The sequence below is a fragment of the Arachis stenosperma genome, chromosome 10 (genome assembly GCF_014773155.1).
Source record: "Arachis stenosperma cultivar V10309 chromosome 10, arast.V10309.gnm1.PFL2, whole genome shotgun sequence".
Taxonomy (NCBI): domain Eukaryota; kingdom Viridiplantae; phylum Streptophyta; class Magnoliopsida; order Fabales; family Fabaceae; genus Arachis; species Arachis stenosperma.
The window spans coordinates 108,888,705-108,910,718 of record NC_080386.1 but is presented as its reverse complement, the minus strand read 5'-3'; the positions used below and the strand labels follow the sequence as shown (position 1 = coordinate 108,910,718).

The 22,014-nt window shown below is 35.7% G+C and overlaps 1 non-coding gene across 1 annotated transcript; it reads left to right on the top strand.

Moving 5' to 3' along the window:
* Positions 1–14,578: 14,578 nt before the first annotated feature.
* On the top strand, positions 14,579–14,686 carry LOC130959284 (small nucleolar RNA R71). The gene has a single exon (XR_009078377.1). It is a non-coding gene; the product is annotated as a small nucleolar RNA R71 (small nucleolar RNA).
* Positions 14,687–22,014: the final 7,328 nt, after the last annotated feature.

The window sequence follows — 22,014 nt, the reverse complement described above, 5'->3', positions numbered from 1 at the left end:
TGTAGGGCATCACCGTTGTCAGTGGCTACATCCCATCCTCTCAGTAAAAACGTTCCTATGCTCTGTCACAGCACGGCTAATCATCTGTCGGTTCTCAATCATGTTGGAATAGAATCCATTCATTCTTTTGCGCTTGTCATCACGCCCAGCCTTCAGGAGTTTGAAGCTCGTCACAGTTATTCAATCCCAGAATCCTACTCGGAATACCACAGACAAGGTTTAGACTTTCCGGATCCTCATGAATGCCGCCATCTATCTAACTTATACCACGAAGATTCTGTTGGGGAATCTAAGAGATATGCGCCCGGCCTAAGGTAGAACGGAAGTGGTTGTCAGTCACGCGCGTTCATAGGAGAGAATGATGATGAGTGTCACGGATCATCACATTCATCAAAGTTAAGTGTAGCGTATATCTTGGAATAAGAATAAAAGAGAATTGAATAGAAGGTAATAGTAATTGTATTGAAACTTGAGGTACAGCAGAGCTCCACACCCTTAATCTATGGTGTGCAGAAACTCCACTGTTGAAAATACATAAGTAAAAGGTTCAGGCATGGCCGAATGGCCAGCCCCCTGAATGTGATCAATAGCCTCTTCAGATGAGGAATAAAACAAAACTGAGACCAAAGATGTCTAATACAATAGTTAAATGTCCTATATATACTAGACTAGCTACTAGGGTTTACATGAGTAAGTAATTGATGCATAAATCCACTTCCGGGGCCCACTTGGTGTATGCTTGGGCTGAGCTTGATCTATCCACGAGCTGAGGCTTCTCTTGGAGTTGAACTCCAAGTTATAACGTGTTTTGGGCGTTCAACTCCGGATCATGACGTTTTTCTGGCGTTTAACTCCAGACAGCAGCATGTACTTGGCGTTCAACGCCAAGTTACGTCGTCAATTTCCAAATAAAGTATGGATTATTATATATTACTGGAAAGCTCTGGATGTCTACTTTCCAACGCCGTTGAGAGCGCGCCAATTGGAGTTCTGTAGCTCCAGAAAATCCATTTTGAGTGCAAGGAGGTCAGATTCCAACAACATCAGCAATCCTTTTGTCAGCCTTTTTCAGAGTTTTGCTCAAGTCCCTCAATTTCAGCCAGAAATTACCTGAAATCACAGAAAAACACACAAACTCATAGTAAAGTCTAGAAATGTAAATTTAACATAAAAACTAATGAAAACATCCCTAAAAGTAGCTTGAACTTACTAAAAACTACCTAAAAACAATGCCAAAAAGCGTATAAATTATCCGCTCATCAATTGGTGCAAAAAAAAACATAAAATTTTTTTTTGAAAAACAGAGCACCATCCACGCGTATGCGCACCACGCGCGTACGCGTGGATTGAGAAGTTCCACCCTCCATACATTTTCCAGAGAGTTGTGCCTGCGCCGCGCCAACGTTGTGCCTCTGGCACAAACCCCATTCGCGCGCACGCGCACATGACGCGTACGCGCCACTTTCGAAATAAGCCATCGACGCGCGCGCATCATGCGTGCGTACGCGTGGATGCCCTTTCTTCCATCCACTTCTTTTCTTCTCCTCTTTCCATTTCTTTCCTTCCGCTTTCTTCTTTCCTTTCCTACCCCTCATCCAACACTTCCAAACACCATTGTTAACCATTTATTTTAGCCAGTTATTAGTTAGTTAGTTAGTTAGTTAGTTAGTTAGTTAATTAGTTAGTTAGTTTATTAGTTAGTTAGTTTTAGTTAGTTTTCATTTCATTGTCTCTTTTTCATTATAAGTGTTGGATTGTTATTCTTGTTTACCATTAATTGTTGCTGAGTATTAAAAACGGATGTTTTCTTAACATCATTATGTTTATAATCTTTGTTGGATTCTATTGTTGAGGTTATATTTTGCTACTTAGTTTTGAGTTTTTCATGCTCACCTTTTAAGAATGCCAAGTGATGAGAATTGTCTTCGAGCTTGTAACTCTTCTTGAATTACATGATTTGGCCACCATGTGATTTGAGCCTTATTCTGTGATTAGGCAATTTCTTGATGGATGATGATGTGCATTTACCTTAATGCATCATATTTCATGATCATATGCATCCATATGTGTTTGACTTGAATGCTTTCATACTTCTTTAATGCTTGTTTTGCCTTACAAGTTCACTTAAAGCATCTCAAGCACAGTAGGACAAGTGAAGTGCATACTTCTTTTGTGACATAGCTTTTTATGCTAATGTGTGTTCTAAACCGCGCAATTTAGAATTCACACACTTATTTGTCATTCATGTCATACTCACCTCATTCTAGTGATTTACCTCATTCCAACAATGTATGCTTCCTTGCTTTTGTTTTCTCATCTTATGGTGTTATATTTTTGTTTTTCATGACGAATGCACCACAAGCAATAACGGAAGCAAGACTAAGAACACACAGCAATCCGGAGAGTCGCCGTACCCCCTTGCTCATCTTTGAGTGCACCAAGGACGGTGCAAACTTTTGAGTGTGGGGAGGTCGTCCGACCGGTCGGTGATTTTGGGTGACAAATTTCTAATCCCAACACTTTTGCATTTCATTCTAGGATTTTATGGTTCTTACTTGCATTTTCTTATTTTTGCATATGTATACACAATAAGCTTAGTCAAAATAATGAAAATTTTCAAGATTTCTATCTATAGGGCACCTCAATTGATTGAGTGAAAACTTTTCATTAAACTTGCTTGAATCACATATATATATATATATATATATATATATATATATATATATATATATATATATATATTGTGGATCATGTTTTTGAGCTAAGAACACAAGCAAGTGAGTTTTGAGCCTAATGGTGTGGTTACATCTTATAACCACTTATTTTTCCTTCTTGTGCACATTATTCTCTTTCTATGATTGTAATCTTTGAATTGTTTGATTCTTTATGTCCATTATTTTGTGTATTCATGCATTTATATGATTGAGGTCATCACTTCATTTAGCTCACTTACCCAAATAGCCTTACCTTTTATCTTCCTTTGTTAGCCATATTTGAGCCTACGATTAACCCACTTTATTCTTAATTTAGCACATTACAAGCCTTAAAGCGGAAAACAATAAAAGTCCTTATTTGGATCTTGATTAGCTTAGGCTAGTGTGTGTGTATCATTCAAGTGTGGGAACCTTGGGACATTGGGTGAATAAAAGGGTAGTTTTGTATTGTTATTGAAAAATATTGGGACTTGGGTACATACTCATGTATTGATCAAATGTAAAACCTTATGCATTGATGCTCTTGTATATAGAAAGAAAAAAAATGAGAAAAACAAAAGAAAAAGAAAACAAAAGAAAAATAATATGGAAAAGAAAAGAAAAAATAGAAAAAGAAAGAAATAAAAAAAGGGGACAAAATGCCCCAAAGTAAAGTTCAAATAAAATCAATGCATATGTGTGATAATCAAAAGAAAATGCATGAGTATGTGAAAAAGTGAGGAATGGGTAGTTAGATTAGTACTTAGTTGTATAGGTCATTATATAGGTTAGGTGGGAAGTCTAAGCTTATCAAAGATTCAAATTCCAAGCTCACTTAACCATATATGCATCCTTACCTTGACCCTAGCCCCCATTACAACCTATGAAAAGACCTCATGATATATGTATGCATGCATGAAATATATGTCGATTGTTAGAAGAAAAATAAATCTTAGAAAGCATGATTAGGAGAGAATTGAGAGAATCAACCCTAAACACTTGAGCGAATAGAGTACAAACACATCCGGTGAGGGTTTGATGCTCAATTACATGTCTCCACCTATGATCATCTCCTTTCATGCAAGTTTGTAAAAATATTTAATAGCTCAATCCAATTGTGGATTAGACTTGCTAGTCCTTAGCCCTTGTGCATATATGCTTCTTGAGAATTAATTTATTTTGACCAAGCAATTGTATTCATGTAGATAGTTGCATATAGGTAGATTGCATTTAGTTAGTTTCCATTGAATAAATGCCATGCCCCTTACTTCATTCTTGGTTTAAGCATGAGGACATGCTTGGTTTAAGTGGGGGGAGATTGATAAACCCTATTTGTAGGGTTTATCTTGTGCTTGATTTGGGGGATTTTATAACCTTTTACCCACATTTATCCATTGAAATAGCATGGTTTTATAACTTCTCCTTTAATTGTGCTTAAGAGTGAAAACATGCTTTTTAGGTCTTAAAATAGCTAAATTTAATTCACCTTGATTCCATTAGATGCCTTGATATGTTTGTTAAGTGATTTCAGATTTATAAGGCAAATATTGGATTGAGGGAATGGAGAAAAAGCATGTAGAAATGGAGAACTCATGAAGAAATGAAAGAATCACAAAAGCTGTCAAGCCGACCTATTCGCACTTAATCGATCATAACTTGAGCTACAGAGATCTAAATGATGCGGTTCTAGTTGCGTTGGAAAGTTAACATCCAGGGCTTCAAAATGATATAAGATTTGTCATAGTTGCTATACGTATAAAAATGCGTACGCACACTGTACGCGTACGCATTGTTGGTGCACGTGATTCACTTCATGCAAACTCGTGGCTAGCGAATTTACAAGCCTTGTGGGCCCAATCCAACTCATTTCTAATGCTATTTAAGCCAAGGATTGAAGAGGGATGAACATGTTAGTTACCATTAGTTTAGTTTAGTTTAGTTTTGGAGGGAAAGTTAGTTTTAGAGAGAGAAGCTCTCACTTCTCTCTAGGATTAGGATTAGGATTAGTTCTTAGATCTAGGTTTTAATCTTTGCTTTCTTCTACTTCTACCTTTCAATTCCTTGTTGTTACATTCATCTTCCTCTATTCTTTTGTTGTAATTTCCTTTATGTTGTTCTTATACTTTGTTGTAGATCTATTTTTGTTCCTTCTATTCTCTTTCAATTCAATTAAAGGTAATTCATAATAATTGTGTTCATTTGATTTGTTGTTGTTAATTCTTTGCAATTAGTTGTTGTTAATTCTTTGCAATTAGTTGTTGTTAAATTTTGTTCTTGTTGTTGAATTACTATGTTTTCCTTTTATGCCTTCCAAGTATTTGATGAAATGCTTGGAAGGATTTTAGAGTAGAATTTTATACTCTTGGCTTGGAAAGGTAACTAGGGAACTCTTGAGTTGCTAATGTCCAAGTAATTGATGATTGGGATCCATTGACTCTAGTTATCACTAATTGAATTACTGAAGAGTTAGGACTTATGGACTAGGATTGATATATCTCATTTAACTTTCCTTTACTACTAGTTAGAGGATGACTTAATGAGATTAATCCTTGCCAATTCTCATATTGTGGTTAGTGATTAGGATAGAGATCCTTGACTACCAACCCTTGCCAATACCTTTTTAGCCATTAGTTTACTTTCTTGCCATTTATCTTTCATGCCTCTTATCAAAACCTCAAAAGTAACTCATAACCAATAACAAAACACTTCATTACAATTCCTAGGGAGAACGACCTGAGGTTTAATACTTCGGTTTATAGATTTTAGGGGTTTGTTACTTGTGACAAACAAATTTTTGTATGAAAGGATTAGTGTTGGTTTAGAAACTATACTTGCAACGAGATTTCATTTGAAAAATTCTAAACCATCAAAAATCCGTTCATCAATGAGCAGTATGTATATTTTGATGACTGCATAAAAAATCTACATACAAACTAGTAGCTTAATATTAAATTATAATATCTATTATTGAGTTAGATGAGTATGTTAATCGATGAATGCATAATAAAATTTATATACCACTAGTTTATCAAAATTAAATATAATATTTTAGAATTATTTGTAAATTTTGTAAGAAATAAATATTCTTAAGTTTAATTTCAAATAAAATGAGTAAAATTTTACTCAAGTATATACTACAAGTCTACAAGAATAGAAAATCTCACTGCACTTTACTACAACAATAATAATGGTCAAAATTAAATCAGATGAATTCTATTATACATAAATCATACTTTTATATCATATTAGTGTATGTTTTCGTATCTGGTGCACGAAATTGTGATCTTAATGGCGCCAACAACTTGATACGGACAATTGTAATCTCAACTCTTTTTCACAACTTCGCACAACTAACCAGCAAGTGCACTGGGTCGTCCAAGTAATAAACCTTACATGAGTAAGGGTCGATCCCACGGAGATTGTCGGCTTGAAGCAAGCTATCGTCATCTTGTAAATCTCAGTCAGGCTTATTCAAATGGTTATGGAGTTTTGATAATTAAAATATAAACATAAAATAAAGATAGAGATAATTATGTAATTCATTAGTGGGAATTTCAGATAAGCGTACGGAGATACGTTATTCCTTCTGAATCTCTGCTTTTCTACCGTCTTCATTCAATCATTCATACTCCTTTCCATGGCAAGCTGTATGTTGGGGATCACTGTTGTCAATGGCTACCTCCCGTCCTCTCAGTGAAAATGGTCCTCTACAATTTCTGTAAGGCTAATCAACTGTCGGATTTCTCGTCTCGGAGGAAAAATACCAGGCACAGCTACCGCATGGCTAATCAGCTGTTGGTTCTCGATCATGTCGGAATAAGATCCAATGATCCTTTTGCGTCTATCACTACACCCTACAGTCGCGAGTTTGAAGCTCGTCATAGTCATCCCTTCCCAGATCCTACTCAGAATACCACAGACAAGGTTTAGACTTTTCGGATCTCTGGAATGCTGTCAAATGATTCTAGCCTATACCACGAAGATTCTAATCTTGGATTCAGATGCCCCATTGTCAGAGAGGAGTCGATGTGAATCATTGATTAGAAACCCAAGAGATACACACTCTAGCTTTTGCCGGTAGAACGGAAGTGTTTCTCAAGCACGCGTTCATAAATTGAGAATGGTGATGAGTGTCACAGATCATCACGTTCATCCGGTTGAAGTGTGAGTAAACATCTTATAATAAGAATAAGCTTGAATTGAATAGAAGAACAATAGTACTTTGCATTAATACTCGAGGAACAGCAGAGCCCCACACCTTAATCTATGGTGTGTAGAAACTCCACCGTTGAAAATACATAAGTGATAATGGTGTTCATTGGCTTCGGCCCCAGAGGGGGGAACCAGAATGACCAAGACCTTGATGAACGAATTTTTGATGGTATAGAATTTCACAAATGAATTCTCGTTGCAAGTATAGTTTCTAAACTAATCAATAATCCTTTCATACAAAAAGTTGTTTGTCACTAGTACAAACCCCTAAAATTTATAAACCGAAGTATTAAACCTCGGGTCGTTCTCCCTAGGAATTACAATAAAGTGTCTTGTTATTGGTTGTGAGTTATTTTGGGGTTTTAAAGATTTTAGACAAGAAATATAAATGGCAAAGAAAATAAACTAACAACTAACAAAGCTCTTGGCAAGATATGAGAACTAGAAGTCCTATCCTAGTTATCCTTCTCAATTGTGACAACAAATTGTCCATTGCTCCCACTTAGTTAACCTCTAACCACGGAGAAAAGTCAAGTGGATGAATCAATTTGATTCCTCAAGTCCTAATCAACTCCTAAAGGAAAGACTAGCTTTAGAGGCATTCAAATCAATTAGCAACTTCTAATTATCAATCAACAAAGGAATTAGATAACTCAAGTATCACTAATTACTCAACCAAAGCCAAGAGGAACAAAACCTATACTAAAACTAAAAGAGGCATTTTATCAAACACATAAGAGGCATAAAAGAAAAGCATATGAAATCTACAACAAGAATGAAATCTAACAACAATTATTGCAATGAATTAACAACAACAATCAAAGGAACACAATTATTATGAATTACCTCTAATTGATTTGAAAGAAAAGAGAAGGAACAAGAGTAGATCTACAACAAAATATAGAAACAACATAAAGGAAATTACAACAAAAGAATAGAAGAAGAATGAATGTAACAACACGGAATTGAAAGATAGAAGTAGAAGAAGATGAATGAAAACCTAGATATAAGAACTAAACCTAATCCTAATCCTAATCCTAGAGAGAAGTGAGAGCTTCTCTCTCTAAAACTAACTTTCCCTCTAAAACTAAGCTAAACTAAACTAATGGTCCAAAGTATGTTGATTCCCATTCAATCCTTGGCTTAAATAGCATCAGAAATGAGTTAGATTGGGCCTACAAGGCTTTAGAATTCGTTGGCCACGTATTGCTTTAAGTGGATCATATGGCAACATCGACGTGTGCACGTACAGTGCGCGTGCGCATCACCATACGTGTAGAAACTATGGCAAATCTTATATCATTTCGAAACCCCAGATGTTAGCTTTCCAACCCAACTAAAACCGTATCATTTGGACCACTGTAACTCAATTTATGGTCGATTAAGTGCGAAGAGGTCGGCTTGACAGCTTTTGCGATTCCTACATTTCTTCATGAGTTCTCCATTTTTACATGCTTTTCCTTCATTCCCTTGATCCAATCTTTGCCTCCTTAACCTGAAATCACTTAACAAACATATCAAGGCATCTAATGGAATCAAGGTGAATTAAATTTAGCTATTTTAAGACCTAAAAAGCATGTTTTCACTCTTAAGCACAATTAAGGGAGAAGTTACAAAACCATGCTATTTCATTGAATAAATGTGGACAAAAGGTGATAAAATCCCTTAAATGAAGCATAAGATAAACCCTAAAAATGGGGTTTATCAGACCTCTAATACAATAGTAAAAAGTCCTATTTATAATGAGCAAGTAACTTAGGGTTTACAGCAATAAGTAATTGATGCAGAAATCCACTTTTGGGGCCTACTTGGTGTGTGCTTGGGCTGAGCATTGAAGCTTTCATGTGTAGAGACTTCTTTTGGAGTTAAATGCCAGGTTGTAGCCTGTTTCTGGCGTTTAACTCTAGTTTGTAACCTGTTTCTGGCGTTTAACGCCAGAAAAGGGCAGGAAGTTAGCGTTTGAACGCCAGTTTGCATCGTCAAAACTCGGGCAAAGTATGGACTATTATATATTGTTGGAAAGCTCAGAATGTCTACTTTCCAACGCAATTAAGAGCGTGCCATTTGGGTTTCTGTAGCTCAAAAAAATCTATTTCGAGTGCAGGGAGGTCAGAATTCAACAGCATCAGCAGTCCTTTTTCAGCCTCTGAATCAGATTTTTGCTCAGGTCCTTTAATTGCAGCCAAAAAATACCTGAAATCACAGAAAAATACACAAACTCATAGTAAATTCCAGAAATGTGAATTTTGCTTAAAAACTAATAAAAATATACTAAAAAATAGCTAGATCCTACTAAAAACTACCTAAAAACAATGCCAAAAAGCGTATAAATTATCCGCTCATCACAACACCAAACTTAAATTGTTACTTGTCCCCAAGCAACTGAAAACAAAATAGAATAAAAAGAATAGAATATACAATGAATCTCACAATATCAATAAAACTTAGTCCCAATTAGATGAGCGGGGCTAGTAGCTTTTTGCTTCTGAACAGTTTTGGCATCTCACTTTATCCTTTGAAATTCAGAATGGTTGGCATCTATAGGAACTCAGAATTTTAGATAGTGTTATTGATTCTCCTAGTTTAGTATGCTGATTCTTGAACACGCTACTTTATGAGTCTTGGCCGTGGCCCTAAGCACTTTGTTTTCCAGTATTACCACCGGATACATAAATGCCACAGACACATAACTGGGTGAACCTTTTCAGATTGTAACTTACCTTTGCTAAAGTCCCCAATTAGAGGTGTCCAGAGTTCTTAAGCACACTCTTTTTGCTTTGGATCACGACTTTAACCACTCAGTCTCAAGCTTTTCACTTGGACCTTCATGCCACAAGCACATGGTTAGGGACAGCTTGATTTAGCCGCTTAGGCCAGGATTTTATTCCTTTAGGCCCTTGACGATCGGATTTTCTATCGGTAAAGAATTCACAAATATAATCGCGTTGTAAGTATAGTTTCTAAACCAACAGAAAATCCTTTCATACAAAAGTTTTGGTTGTTACAAGTAACAAACTCCTAATAAAATTGATAACCGAAGTATTTAAACCCCGGGTCATCTTCTCAAGGAATTGCAGGGAAGTATGATTTATTATTAGTTATGCAAAGGTATATTTTGGGTTTTGAAAAGGTTTTAAACAAGTAATTTAATTGATAAGAAAAATAAATTAATAATTAATAAAACTCTTGGCAAGGTATGAAAACTGAAAGTCATATCCTAGTTATCCTTATCAATGGTGATGAAAACTATATTTTTGCTCCCACTAAGTCAACCTCTAACTATGAAGGTAAGTCAAGTGGACAAATCAATTTAACACCTAAAGTCCTAGTCAACTCCTGAGGAAAGATTAGAGTTATAGGAATCTAAATCAATCAGCAAGGATACAATTATCAATCACGATGAGTTTGATAACTCAAGAGTCACCAATTAATCAAATAGAACCAAGAATTTAAGAAACTAAATAAAAGTCATATGTCTGAAATACCTCAAATATTAATAAAAGAAATCAAATCCAACATGGAAAAGTTCATAAGTCAAATTGGGAAAATAAAAGGAACATTGAACCTACGATGAAGAGAATTAGTCTGAACATAATAGAAATCTTAAATCCTAATCTTAATTCCTAAGAGAGAGGAGAGAACCTCTCTCTCTAAAAACTACATCTAAATTCTAAAACTATGTATGAATGTATGTTGTATGATGAATGGACGCATTCCCCCATTTTATAGTCTCTAATCTATGTTTTCTGGGTTTGAAACTGGTCCGGAAATAGCCCAGGATTCGCTGGTTGTGAAATCTGCCACGCTGATTTTCGTCACTGCGATGTGTCCGTGTGAAGCACGTGTTCGCATCGCCTATCTGTACGGCCACTATAGCAAATTATATATCAAATCGAAGCCCCAGATGTTAGCTTTCCAACGCAACTAAAATTGCGTCATTTGGATCTTTGTAACTCAAGTTATGACCATTTGAGTGAAAAGAGGTCAGGCTGGACAGCTTAGCAACTTCTTCAACTTCTTGTATTCCTTCCACTTTTGCATGCTTTCTTTCCATCCTCTGAGCCATTCCTGCCCTGTAATCTCTGAAATAACTTAACACACATATCACGGCATCGAATGGTAATAAGAGAGGATTAAACATAGCAAAATTAAAGCCCAAAGAAGCATGTTTTCAATCATAGCACAAAATCCGGAAGGAAAACGTAAACTCATGCAATTAGAATGAATAAGTGTATGAAAGATTGATAAAATTCACTCAATTAAGCACAAGATAAATCATAAAATAGTGGTTTATCAGCCCTCCTATCCATTAATGCTCAAAGCCTTGGATCCCTTTTTACCCTTGCCTTTTGGTTTAAAGGGCTATTGGCTTTTTCTGCTTGCTTTTTCTTTTTCTTTCTTCTCTTTTTTTTGCCATTTTTTTTCACTACTTTTTTTTCTTTTTCACTGCTTTTTCTTGCTTCAAGAATTAATTTTATGATTTTTTAGATCATCAATAACATTTCTCTTTGTTCATCATTCTTTCAAGAGCCAACAATTTTAACATTCATAAACTTCACTATAAAAAATATGCATTGTTCAAGCATTCATTCAGAAACAAAAAGTATTGTCACCACATCAAAATAATTAAACTAATTTCAAGATAGAATTTGAAATCCAAGTACTTCTTGTTCTTTTATAATTAGGCACATTTTTCATTTAAGAGAGGTGAAGGATTCATGGAATTATTCATAGCTTTAAGATATAGATACTAGTCACTAATGATCATGTAATGAATACACAAATATAGACAAACATAAAGCACCAAATTCGAAAAACAGAAAAATAAGAACAAAGAAATCAAAGAACGGGTCCACCTTAGTGATGGCGGCTAGTTCTCCTTCTTGAAGATCCTATGGAGTGCCTGAGCTCTTCAATATCTCTTCCTTGCCTTTGTTGCTCTTCCTTCATGGCTCCTTGATGTGCAGTCAAATGCTCTACTACTGAGCTATGGACCCTTGAGATGAATTTCTCCATCTCCCAGACTCGGAGGTGGAAGTTTTTGCCTTCCCTTTCCTCTTTCTAGAGGTTTCTTCGGCCTTAGGTGCCATAAATGGTTATGAAAAAACAAAAAGCAATGCTTTTACCATACCAAACTTAAAAGGTTTGCTCATCCTCGAGCAAAAGAAGAAAGAAAGAAGGGGAAGAAGAAGAAAATTGAGGAGATGGAGGGTGGTATGTGGTTCGGCCAAGGGGTAGAAGTAGTGTTGATAATGTGTGAAAATGAAGGAGTGTGGAGGGGTTTATATAGGAAAAGAGAGGGAGAGTGGCCGAATGAAATTGGGTGGGTTTGGGAGGGAAATGATTTTGAATTTTGGAGGTAGGTGGGGGGTTTTTGGGGAAGAGATATGGAGGTGATTGGTGAAGGGCATTTGGGGTAGAGAGATGGAGGTGAGAGAGAGAAAATGAGTTGAGGTTGGTGGGGATCCTGTAGGGATCACAGATCCTGAGGGATCAAGGACTTCTCATACCTGCTCCATTTAGGCGTGCAAAAATGCCCTTAGAGTGCAATTCTGGTGTTTAACGCTAGACTGCTGCCTGTTTCTAGCGTTAAATGCCAGCTTTTATACCTTTCCTAGTGTTTAATGCCAAGCTGTTGCTTGTTTCTAGCATTTAACACCAACTTGGTGCTCTGTTCTGGCGTTAAATGCCAGTTTGGTGCCCATTTCTGGCGTTAAATGCCCAGAATGGTGCCAGACTGGGCGTTTAACGTCCATTCTGCTACTCTTACTGGCGTTTAAACGCCAGTAAGCTTATCTTCCAGGGTGTGCTATTTTTAATGCTATTTTTGAATTTGCTTTGATTTTTGCAGTTGTTTTTGTGATTCCACATAATCATCAACCTAAAGAAAACATAAAATAACATAGATAAATAAAAATTGGGTTGCCTCCCAATAAGCGCTTCTTTAATGTCAATAGCTTGACAGTGGGCTCTCATAGAGCCTCACAGATATTCAGAGCATGGTTGGGACCTCTCAACACCAAACTTAGAGTTTGGTTGTGGCGTCTCAACACCAAACTTAGAGTTTGGCTGTGGCCTCCCAACACCAAACTTAGAGTTTGAATGTGGGGGCTTTGTTTGACTCTGTATTGAGAGAAGCTTTTCATGCTTATTCTCCATATGTACAGAAGAAGAACCTTGAGTCTTGAATACAAGGTAGTCCTCATTCAACTGAAGGACCAACTCTCCTCTGTCAACATCAATCACAGCATTTGCTGTGGCTAGGAAAGGCCTGCCAAGGATGATGGATTCATTCTCATCCTTCCCAGTGTCCAGGATTATAAAATCAGCAGGGATGTAAAGGCCTTCAACCTTCACTAGCACGTCCTCTACTAGTCTATAAGCTTGTTTCATTGATTTGTCTGCCATCTCTAGTGAGATTCTTGCAGCTTGTACCTCAAAAATTTCTAGTTTCTCTATTACAGAGAGTGGCATGAGGTTAATACCTGACCCTAGGTCACATAGAGCCTTCTCAAAGGTCATAGTGCCTATGGTACAGGGTATCAAGAACCTTCCAGTATCCTCTTTCATTTGAGGTAATGTCTGCATAATCAAGTTATCCAGTTCATTGGTGAGTAAGGGGGTTCATCCACCCAAGTCTCATTACCAAATAACTTGGCATTCAGCTTCATGATTGCTCCAAGATACTGAGCAACTTGCTTTTCAGTAATATCTTCATCCTCTTCAGAGGAAGAATACTCATCAGAGCTCATGAATGGCAGAAGTAGGTTCAATAGAATCTCTATTGTCTCTAGATGAGCCTCAGATTCCTTAGGTTCCTCAAATGGGAACTCCTTTTTTATCAGAGCACGTCCCATGAGGTCTTCCTCACTGGGATTCACGTCCTCCTCCTCCTCTCTAGGTTTGGCCACACCAAGTAAGGTTATGGCCTAGCACTCTCTTTTTGGATTCTCTTCTGTATTACTTGGGAGAGTACTAGGAGGAATTTCAGTGACTCTTTTACTCAGCTGGCCCACTTGTGCCTCCAAATTTCTAATGGAGGACCTTGTTTCATTCATAAAACTTAGAGTGGCCTTAGATAGATCAAAGACTATGTTTGCTAAGCTAGAAGGGCTCTGCTCAGAATTCTCTGTCTGTTGCTGAGAGGATGATGGAAAAGGCTTGTTATTGCTAAACATGTTTCTTTCACCATTATTAAAGCCTTGTTGAGGCTTTTGTTGATCCTTCCATGAGAAATTTGGATGATTTCTCCATGAGGGATTATAGGTGTTTCCATAGGCTTCACCCATGTAATTCACCTCTACCATTGCAGGGTTCTCAGGATCATAAGCTTCTTCTTCAGAAGATGCTTCTTTAGTACTGTTGGATGTATTTTGCAATCCATTCAGACTCTAAGAAATCATATTGACTTGTTGAGTCAACATTTTGTTCTAAGCCAATATGGCATTCAGAGCATCAATTTCAAGAACTCCCTTCCTCTAAGGCGTCCCATTACTCACAGGATTCCTTTCAGAGGTGTACATGAACTGGTTATTTGCAACTATTTCAATGAGTTTCTGAGCTTCTGCAGGCGTTTTCTTCAAGTGAATAGATCCACCTGTAGAATGGTTCAATGACATCTTAGACAATTCAGACAGACCATCATAGAATATATCTAGGATGGTCCATTCTGAAAGCATGTCAAAAGGACATTTTTTGGTCAGTTGCTTGTATCTTTCTCAAGCTTCATAGAGGGATTCACCTTCTTTCTGCCTGAAGGTTTGAACATCCACTCTAAGCTTGCTCAGCTTTTGAGGAGGAAAGAATTTGGCTAAGAAAGCCATGACCAGCTTATCCCAAGAGTTCAGGCTATCTCTAGGTTGAGAGTCCAACCATATTCTAGCTCTGTCTCTTGCAGCAAAAGGAAAAAGCATAAGCTTATAGACCTCGGGATCAACTCCATTGGTCTTAACAGTATCACAGATCTGCAAGAATTCAGTTAAAAACTGAAAAGGATATTCTGATGGAAGTTCATGAAACTTGCAATTCTATTGCATCAGAGAAACTAATTGAGGCTTTAGCTCAAAGTTGTTTGCTCTAATGGCAGGGATTGAGATGCTTCTTCCATGGAAGTTAGAATTTGATGCAGTAAAGTCACCAAGCATCTTCCTTGCATTGTTGTTGGGTTCGGCCATTACTTCTTTTTCGAGATTCTCTGTAAGGTTTTCTCTGGATTATTGTGCTTTAGCTTCTCTTAGCTTCTTCTTCAGAGTCCTTTCAGATTCAAGATCTGCTTCAACAAGAATGTCCTTGTCCTTGCTCCTTCTCATATGAAAAAGAAGAGAACATAAAAGGAAGAAGAATCCTCTATGTCACAGTATAGAGATTCCTTTATGTGAGTAGAAGAGAAGAAGAATAAGAATGAAGAAGGAAGAAGAAGTCGAACACAGAGAGGGAGAGAGGGTTCGAATTATAAGAAGAAGAGAAGAGTGTTAGTGATTAAATAAATAAATAGAAAGAGATGAGAGAGAGAGAGTTTTCGAAAATAATTAAAAAGAAAAGGAAAATATTTTTGTTTTTTTTTTAATTTTGTTAGAGTTCAAAAATTAAAAAAAAAGATAAAATAAAAATTAAAATTTGAAACGATTAGTTAATTAAAAGAATTTTGAAAAAGAGGAAGGTGATTTTCGAAAATTAGAGAGAGAAAATTAGTTAGGTAGTTTTGAAAAAGATAAGAATTTTAAAAATCAAACAAAAAGTTAAGTAGTTAATTGAAAAATATTTGAAAATCAAATTTGAAAAGATAAGAAGTTAGAAAAGATTTTTGAAATTGATTTTGAAAAGATATGATTGAAAAAGATTTGACTTTTAAAAAGATATGATTGAAAAGATATGATTAAAAAAAAAGATTTGATTTTTAAAATTGATGACTTGACTAATAAGAAATTAAAAGATATGATTCTAAAATTCAAAGATTGAACATTTCTTAATAAAAAAGTAACAAACTTGAAATTTTGAATCAAATCCTTAATTGTTAGCAAGGTTTTTGAAGATATGAAATGAAAATAAGAAAAAAATTTTGAAAATCAATTTTAAGCTTTTCAAAAATATTAAGAAGAAAAAAATGAAGAAGATTTGATTTTTGAAAGAGATTTGAAAAAATAAATTTTTTTAAATTAAAGTTTGACTTGACTAACAAGAAATAACTAAATTTTAAAAATCTTTGACTAAGTCAAATCAAAATTTCGAATTTTATGAGTGAAATAAGGAAAAGATATTTTTTATTTTTGAATTTTAATGAGGAAAGAGAAAAACAACAAAATGACTCAAGACATGAAAATTTTGGATTAAAACAAATGATGCATGCAAGAATACTATGAATGTCAAGATGAATACCAAGAACACTTTGAAGATCATGATGAACATCAAGAACTTATTTTTGAAAAATTTTCAAGAAAAGAAAAACATGCAAGACACCAAACTTAGAGATTTTTCATGTTTAGACACTATGAATTCAAAAATGCATATGAAAAATAACAAAAAACACAAAACAAGAAAAAATGAAGATCAAACAAGGAGACTCATTAAGAACAACTTGAAGATCATGAAGAATGCAATGCATGAATTTTCGAAAAAAAATTTGGAAAAATTAAAACATGCAATTGACACCAAACTTAAAAATTGACACTAGACTCAAACAAGAAACATTAAATATTTTTTATTTCTATGATTTTATAATTTTTTTGTATTATTTTCTTTTTGAAAATTATTTTGGAAAAACGAAAAAGAAGAAAAAAATTTGAAAGATTTTTGAAAACTTTTTGAAAATAAAATAAAGGTTGAAACAAGAAGAAAATTTCCTAATCTGAGCAACAAGATGAACCGTCAGTTGTCCAAACTCGAACAATCTCCGGCAACGGCGCCAAAAACTTGGTGCACGAAATTGTGATCTCAATGGCGCCAACAACTTGGTACGCACAATTGTAATCTCAACTCTTTTTCACAACTTCGCACAACTAACCAGCAAGTGCACTGGGTCGTCCAAGTAATAAACCTTACGTGAGTAAGGGTCGATCCCACGAAGATTGTCGGCTTGAAGCAAGCTATGGTCATCTTGTAAATCTCAGTCAAGCGGATTCAAATGGTTATGGAGTTTTGATAATTAAAATATATAAAAAAATAAAGATAGAGATACTTATGTAATTCATTGGTGGGAATTTCAGATAAGCGTACGGAGATGCGTTATTCCTTCTGAATCTCTGCTTTCCTACCGTCTTCATTCAATCATTCATACTCTTTTCCATGGCAAGCTGTATGTTGGGTATCACCATTGTCAATGGCTACCTCCCGTCCTCTCAGTGAAAATAGTCCTCTACGGTTTCTGTACGGCTAATCAACTGTCGAATTTCTCGTCTCGGAGGAAAAATACCAGGCACAGCTACCGCATGGCTAATCAGTTGTTGGTTCTCGATCATGTTGAAATAAGATCCAATGATCCTTTTGCATCTGTCACTACGCCCCACAGTCGCGAGTTTGAAGCTCGTCACAATCATCCCTTCCCAGATCCTACTCAGAATACCACAGACAAGGTTTAGACTTTCTGGATCTCTGGAATGCTGCCAAATGATTCTAGCCTATACCACAAAGATTCTAATCTCGGATTCAGATGCCCCATTGTCAGAGGGGAGTCGATGTGAATCGTTGATTAGAAACCCAAGAGATACACACTCTAACTTTCGCAGGTAGAACGGAAGTGTTTGTCAAGCACGCGTTCATAAATTGAGAATGGTGATGAATGTCATGGATCATCACATTCATCCGATTGAAGTGCGAGTGAACATCTTAGAATAAGAATAAGCTTGAATTGAATAGAAGAACAATAGTACTTTGCATTAATACTCGAGGAACAGCAGAGTCCCACACCTTAATCTATGGTGTGTAGAAACTCCACCGATGAAAATACATAAGTGATAATGGTGTTCATTGGCTTCGGCCCCAGAGGGGGAACCAGAATGACCAAGACCTCTAATACAATAGTAAAAAGTCCTATTTATAATGAGCAAGTAACCTAGGGTTTACATCAATAAGTAATTGATGCAGAAATCTACTTTCGGGGCCCACTTGGTGTGTACTTGGGCTGAGCATTGAAGCTTTCATGTGTAGAGACTTCTTTTGGAGTTAAACGCCAGGTTGTAGCCTGTTTCTGGCGTTTAACTCTAGTTTGTAACCTGTTTCTGGCGTTTAACGCCAGAATAGGGCAGGAAGTTGGCGTTTGAACGCCAGTTTGCGTCGTCAAAACTCGGATAAAGTATAGACTATTATATATTGCTGGAAAGCCCAGAATCCAACAGCATCAGCAGTCCTTTTTCAGCCTCTGAATAAGATTTTTGCTCAGGTCCCTCAATTTCAGCCAGAAAATACCTGAAATCACAGAAAAACACACAAACTCATAGTAAAGTCCATAAATGTGAATTTTTCTTTAAAACTAATAAAAATATACTAAAAAGTAGCTAGATTCTACTAAAAACTACCTAAAAACAATGCCAAAAAGCGTATAAATTATCCGCTCATCAGTATCTTATACAGGATAATACATAAAATTATATAAAAAAATTATTAAAAAAATTAAATAAAAAATATGTATAGTAATTATTATTATAAATATTTTATAAAGTTATAACTAAAATCAAACTCTAAGAATTTTTAATATTAAAAAAAATTAGTATTTGTCTTAACCAATTTAAATTTGTTGAGTGGACATCTCACTCGTTCGCTTAAGCAAGTATTAGGAGTTTGAATCTCGTCTTGTGTGCGTAGTAATTCAGTGGCTAGCGATTGATCATTAATAAATGAAATATTAATATATGGTTAGACTTTACAGGAATACCAAAACCCATGCGTACCGACCCGTCCCGGACTGGTCAAGACGGGTATACTAACCCAACCCAAGGTAGGGGTGGGTTTCATTCGGGACAGGGTGTACCCGACCTAGGGTATATACATAGAAATACTTTTTAAGGATTAGAATTTGTATCACATCATATATTTAGTGATTCACAGTCGTAGTCCATTTCTATAGCCATAGCAGAGAGACCCAATCATTTTTACCTAGAGTCTTCTTCTTCTTGGCTTTTCCGTAGAAAGTCCCAGATGCGTGAGCATCTTGTCTATCTTTTCCTAGTGAATTTGCACTTAAATTGCTGAGTTTAATTAAGAATTAATTGTATTTTAGCCACTATGGATGCTATTTTGAGTTTTGGACAATTTTATTTATTTTAGGTAGCATTCAGCGGAATTTGATGGAGTTTCTGCAACACAAGAATCAAAGAAGATGGCTGCAAGGAGCGACGCGCACGCGTGCCTTACACGTGCGCGTGATCTGGAAGTATCCATGGCGACGCGTACGCGTGACTGACGCGTACGCGTGATTTGAAGATTTGGTCAGCGACGCGTTCGCATGACCGACGCGTCCGCGTGACTTGCGAAGAAGACCAGCGACGCGTACGCGTGACGTGCGTGATCTGCAGAATTTACAGAAATTGCTGACGTGGATTTTGGGCTGTGTTTTGAACCAGTTTCCAGCCCAGAAAACACATATTAGAAGCTGCAGAATGGACAAATCAAGTGGTCCCCCCCATCAGCGGAAGACTTGTTAATTAATTCGAATTTAAATTCAAATCTGATTTTGAGGAAAAGATATTATTTTTAGATAATTAGATTTTAAATTTATTAGGATTAGTTATAAATAGGAACTCTGTACATTGGAGGACAGTACATTTTTACCAGAACCCTTATTTTTCTTCTCTGAACCATGAGCAATAAACCTCCACTGTTAAGGTTAGGAGCTCTGTCTATTTTAATGGATTGATTCGTTTGATCTTTTTAATTTAATTCATGTCTTGATTTATATTTCAATAATTATTTTCGTTCTTTATTTTATGAATATGGGTGAAACGGAAGTATGACCTATGTTCTAATTGAGTTCTTGTAAAACTTGGAAAAGCTCTTTACTTGAACAACAGCTTGAAAACATATTATACTGAATTTCTAATTATTTGTATTTAACAGGATATGTGACATATAATCCCTTTATTTTTGGATAATTAGGATTCTTTTGGTATATAAACTAGAAATTGATCATCACCCTCTAATTGGAATTAATTGACCAAGAAATTGGCAGTTAATAAATTTTAGAGGAGACTAGGAAGGTCTAAGGAATTAGGGTCTAGTCACATATAGTTTGCCATGAAATTAAATCTTGCATGATTAAATTAGTTAGTAAGAAAAGTTAATCTGGAAAAATAAATAACTCTAAAACCTTAACTGTTTTCTCAATAATATATTCCCAACTTATTTATCTATCTGTCTTTAATACTCCAAATTTACTGTTTAATGCTCTTTGAGCTTCCAACACTATTTTTTGCTTGCCTAACTAATCCTATCAAACGCTATTATTGCTTGATCTATCAATCCTCGTGGGATCAACCCTTACTCACGTAAGGTATTACTTGGTACGATCCGGTGCACTTGCCGATTAGTAGTGTGGTTGTAAAATACCGCACCAGCCCCACAACTCTCGTTGTTGTCACAACTCCTGTCGTCTCACCACTCAGCCCATCATCGTTGCTACTGAGCCCGTCATCGTCTACCTTCATAACTCTCGTCGTTGCCGCTGCTGAGCCTATCACCATCGTTGCTGAGCCTGTTGCTACCTTCTTGCTGAGCCCCTTTCCGTTAGGTAAATTCCTTAAACCTGTTGGGAGCCCCTTTTATTTTTTAGGTAAATTCCTCTCCTCCTCCCTCCCTCCTTCCCCCCTCTCTTTCCATCACATTGTGAGTCTGTTAAGTTCTTCTCTTCTTCTTTCTTAGACTCATCACTTGATCGTCGTTGCAATTTTATGTGAGTTTGTCATCGGAGCCCCTTTTTTCTGAGAACGTCGCTATCTTCTTCCTCTATCTCCCAGCCTACAGATAAGCCTCTCTCTCTCTCTCTCTCTCTCTCTCTCTCTCTCTCTCTCTTTCTCTCTCACGCATTATGAATGACTGAATCTGCATTTCATTGAATCTGTACTTAGTGAAGTTGTGAATTTGTGTTGTAATTTTATTGGTGAAGTTATGAATTTGTGTTGGGATTTTGTTTATATACGTGCAGTGAGTCTAATCTGCATTTCACTTATTTCTATCCATATTATGTATTAATATTTTTCATGATTGATTCTAAAATTATTTTATATAAAAATAAACATGTTTCATATTGATTCTTTATTGAAGTGTGCATGTTCTCATGATATAAAGTTCATTTTGTATTTTTCATTTTAAATCATTATTGACATTAGGTTCTAATTACTGATGTTGGCATGTTGCAATATTTTATATATGTTGATTGAGAATTAGGGCTTTTGTGATTTGCTTGATTTATATATGTGCAATGGGTTTAATTGCTGATATTGCAATAGTTTGCTCAATTTTTTCAATAGGTGCATTATATATGGTTTACTTAGTTTTTTCAATTTTTTTTAATATAGGTGATTTAAGATTATTTCATGGCTAGTAATGTTAGAAAAGACACAAAACAACAGTACTGCTCCTAATGATATTAAGATTTAAATTCAGAGTAATGCTAATCCACTTCATATTAAATTTGTAGTGATAAGATATTAGTTTTTTTATTTCATATTATTTGACATTATATGAATTTTATGTTTACATTTTAATTTATGTATGAATTTTATTTTTTTATCTTAATTTATATATGAATATGTAAATTTTAAAGTGTTATAGGGTGGGTAGAGGTGGGAAGGGTACCCGCAGGAGAGGGTTAGGATACAACATTCTACTATTCGCAAGTATAGGTGGAGCAGGTAGTTGAGAAGTTTAAGGACGGCGAGGCGGGGCCAATTAGGGCAAAAATTCGCACCACTGCCAATCCTATACGTGGTGGATTAATTTTTTATCTATTCAATTAAGAAATATCGTATAAAAAATAGTAGTTGTCTTTAAAGTAGAATAATTTCTCATTGATAGCAATATTTATGGAAATTTATTTTTGTTAAAATTTACACGACAATTTTATTTGTTAGTATCATATTCAATATTGAAGTCAAAACAATATGATCAATAGTGTTACCTG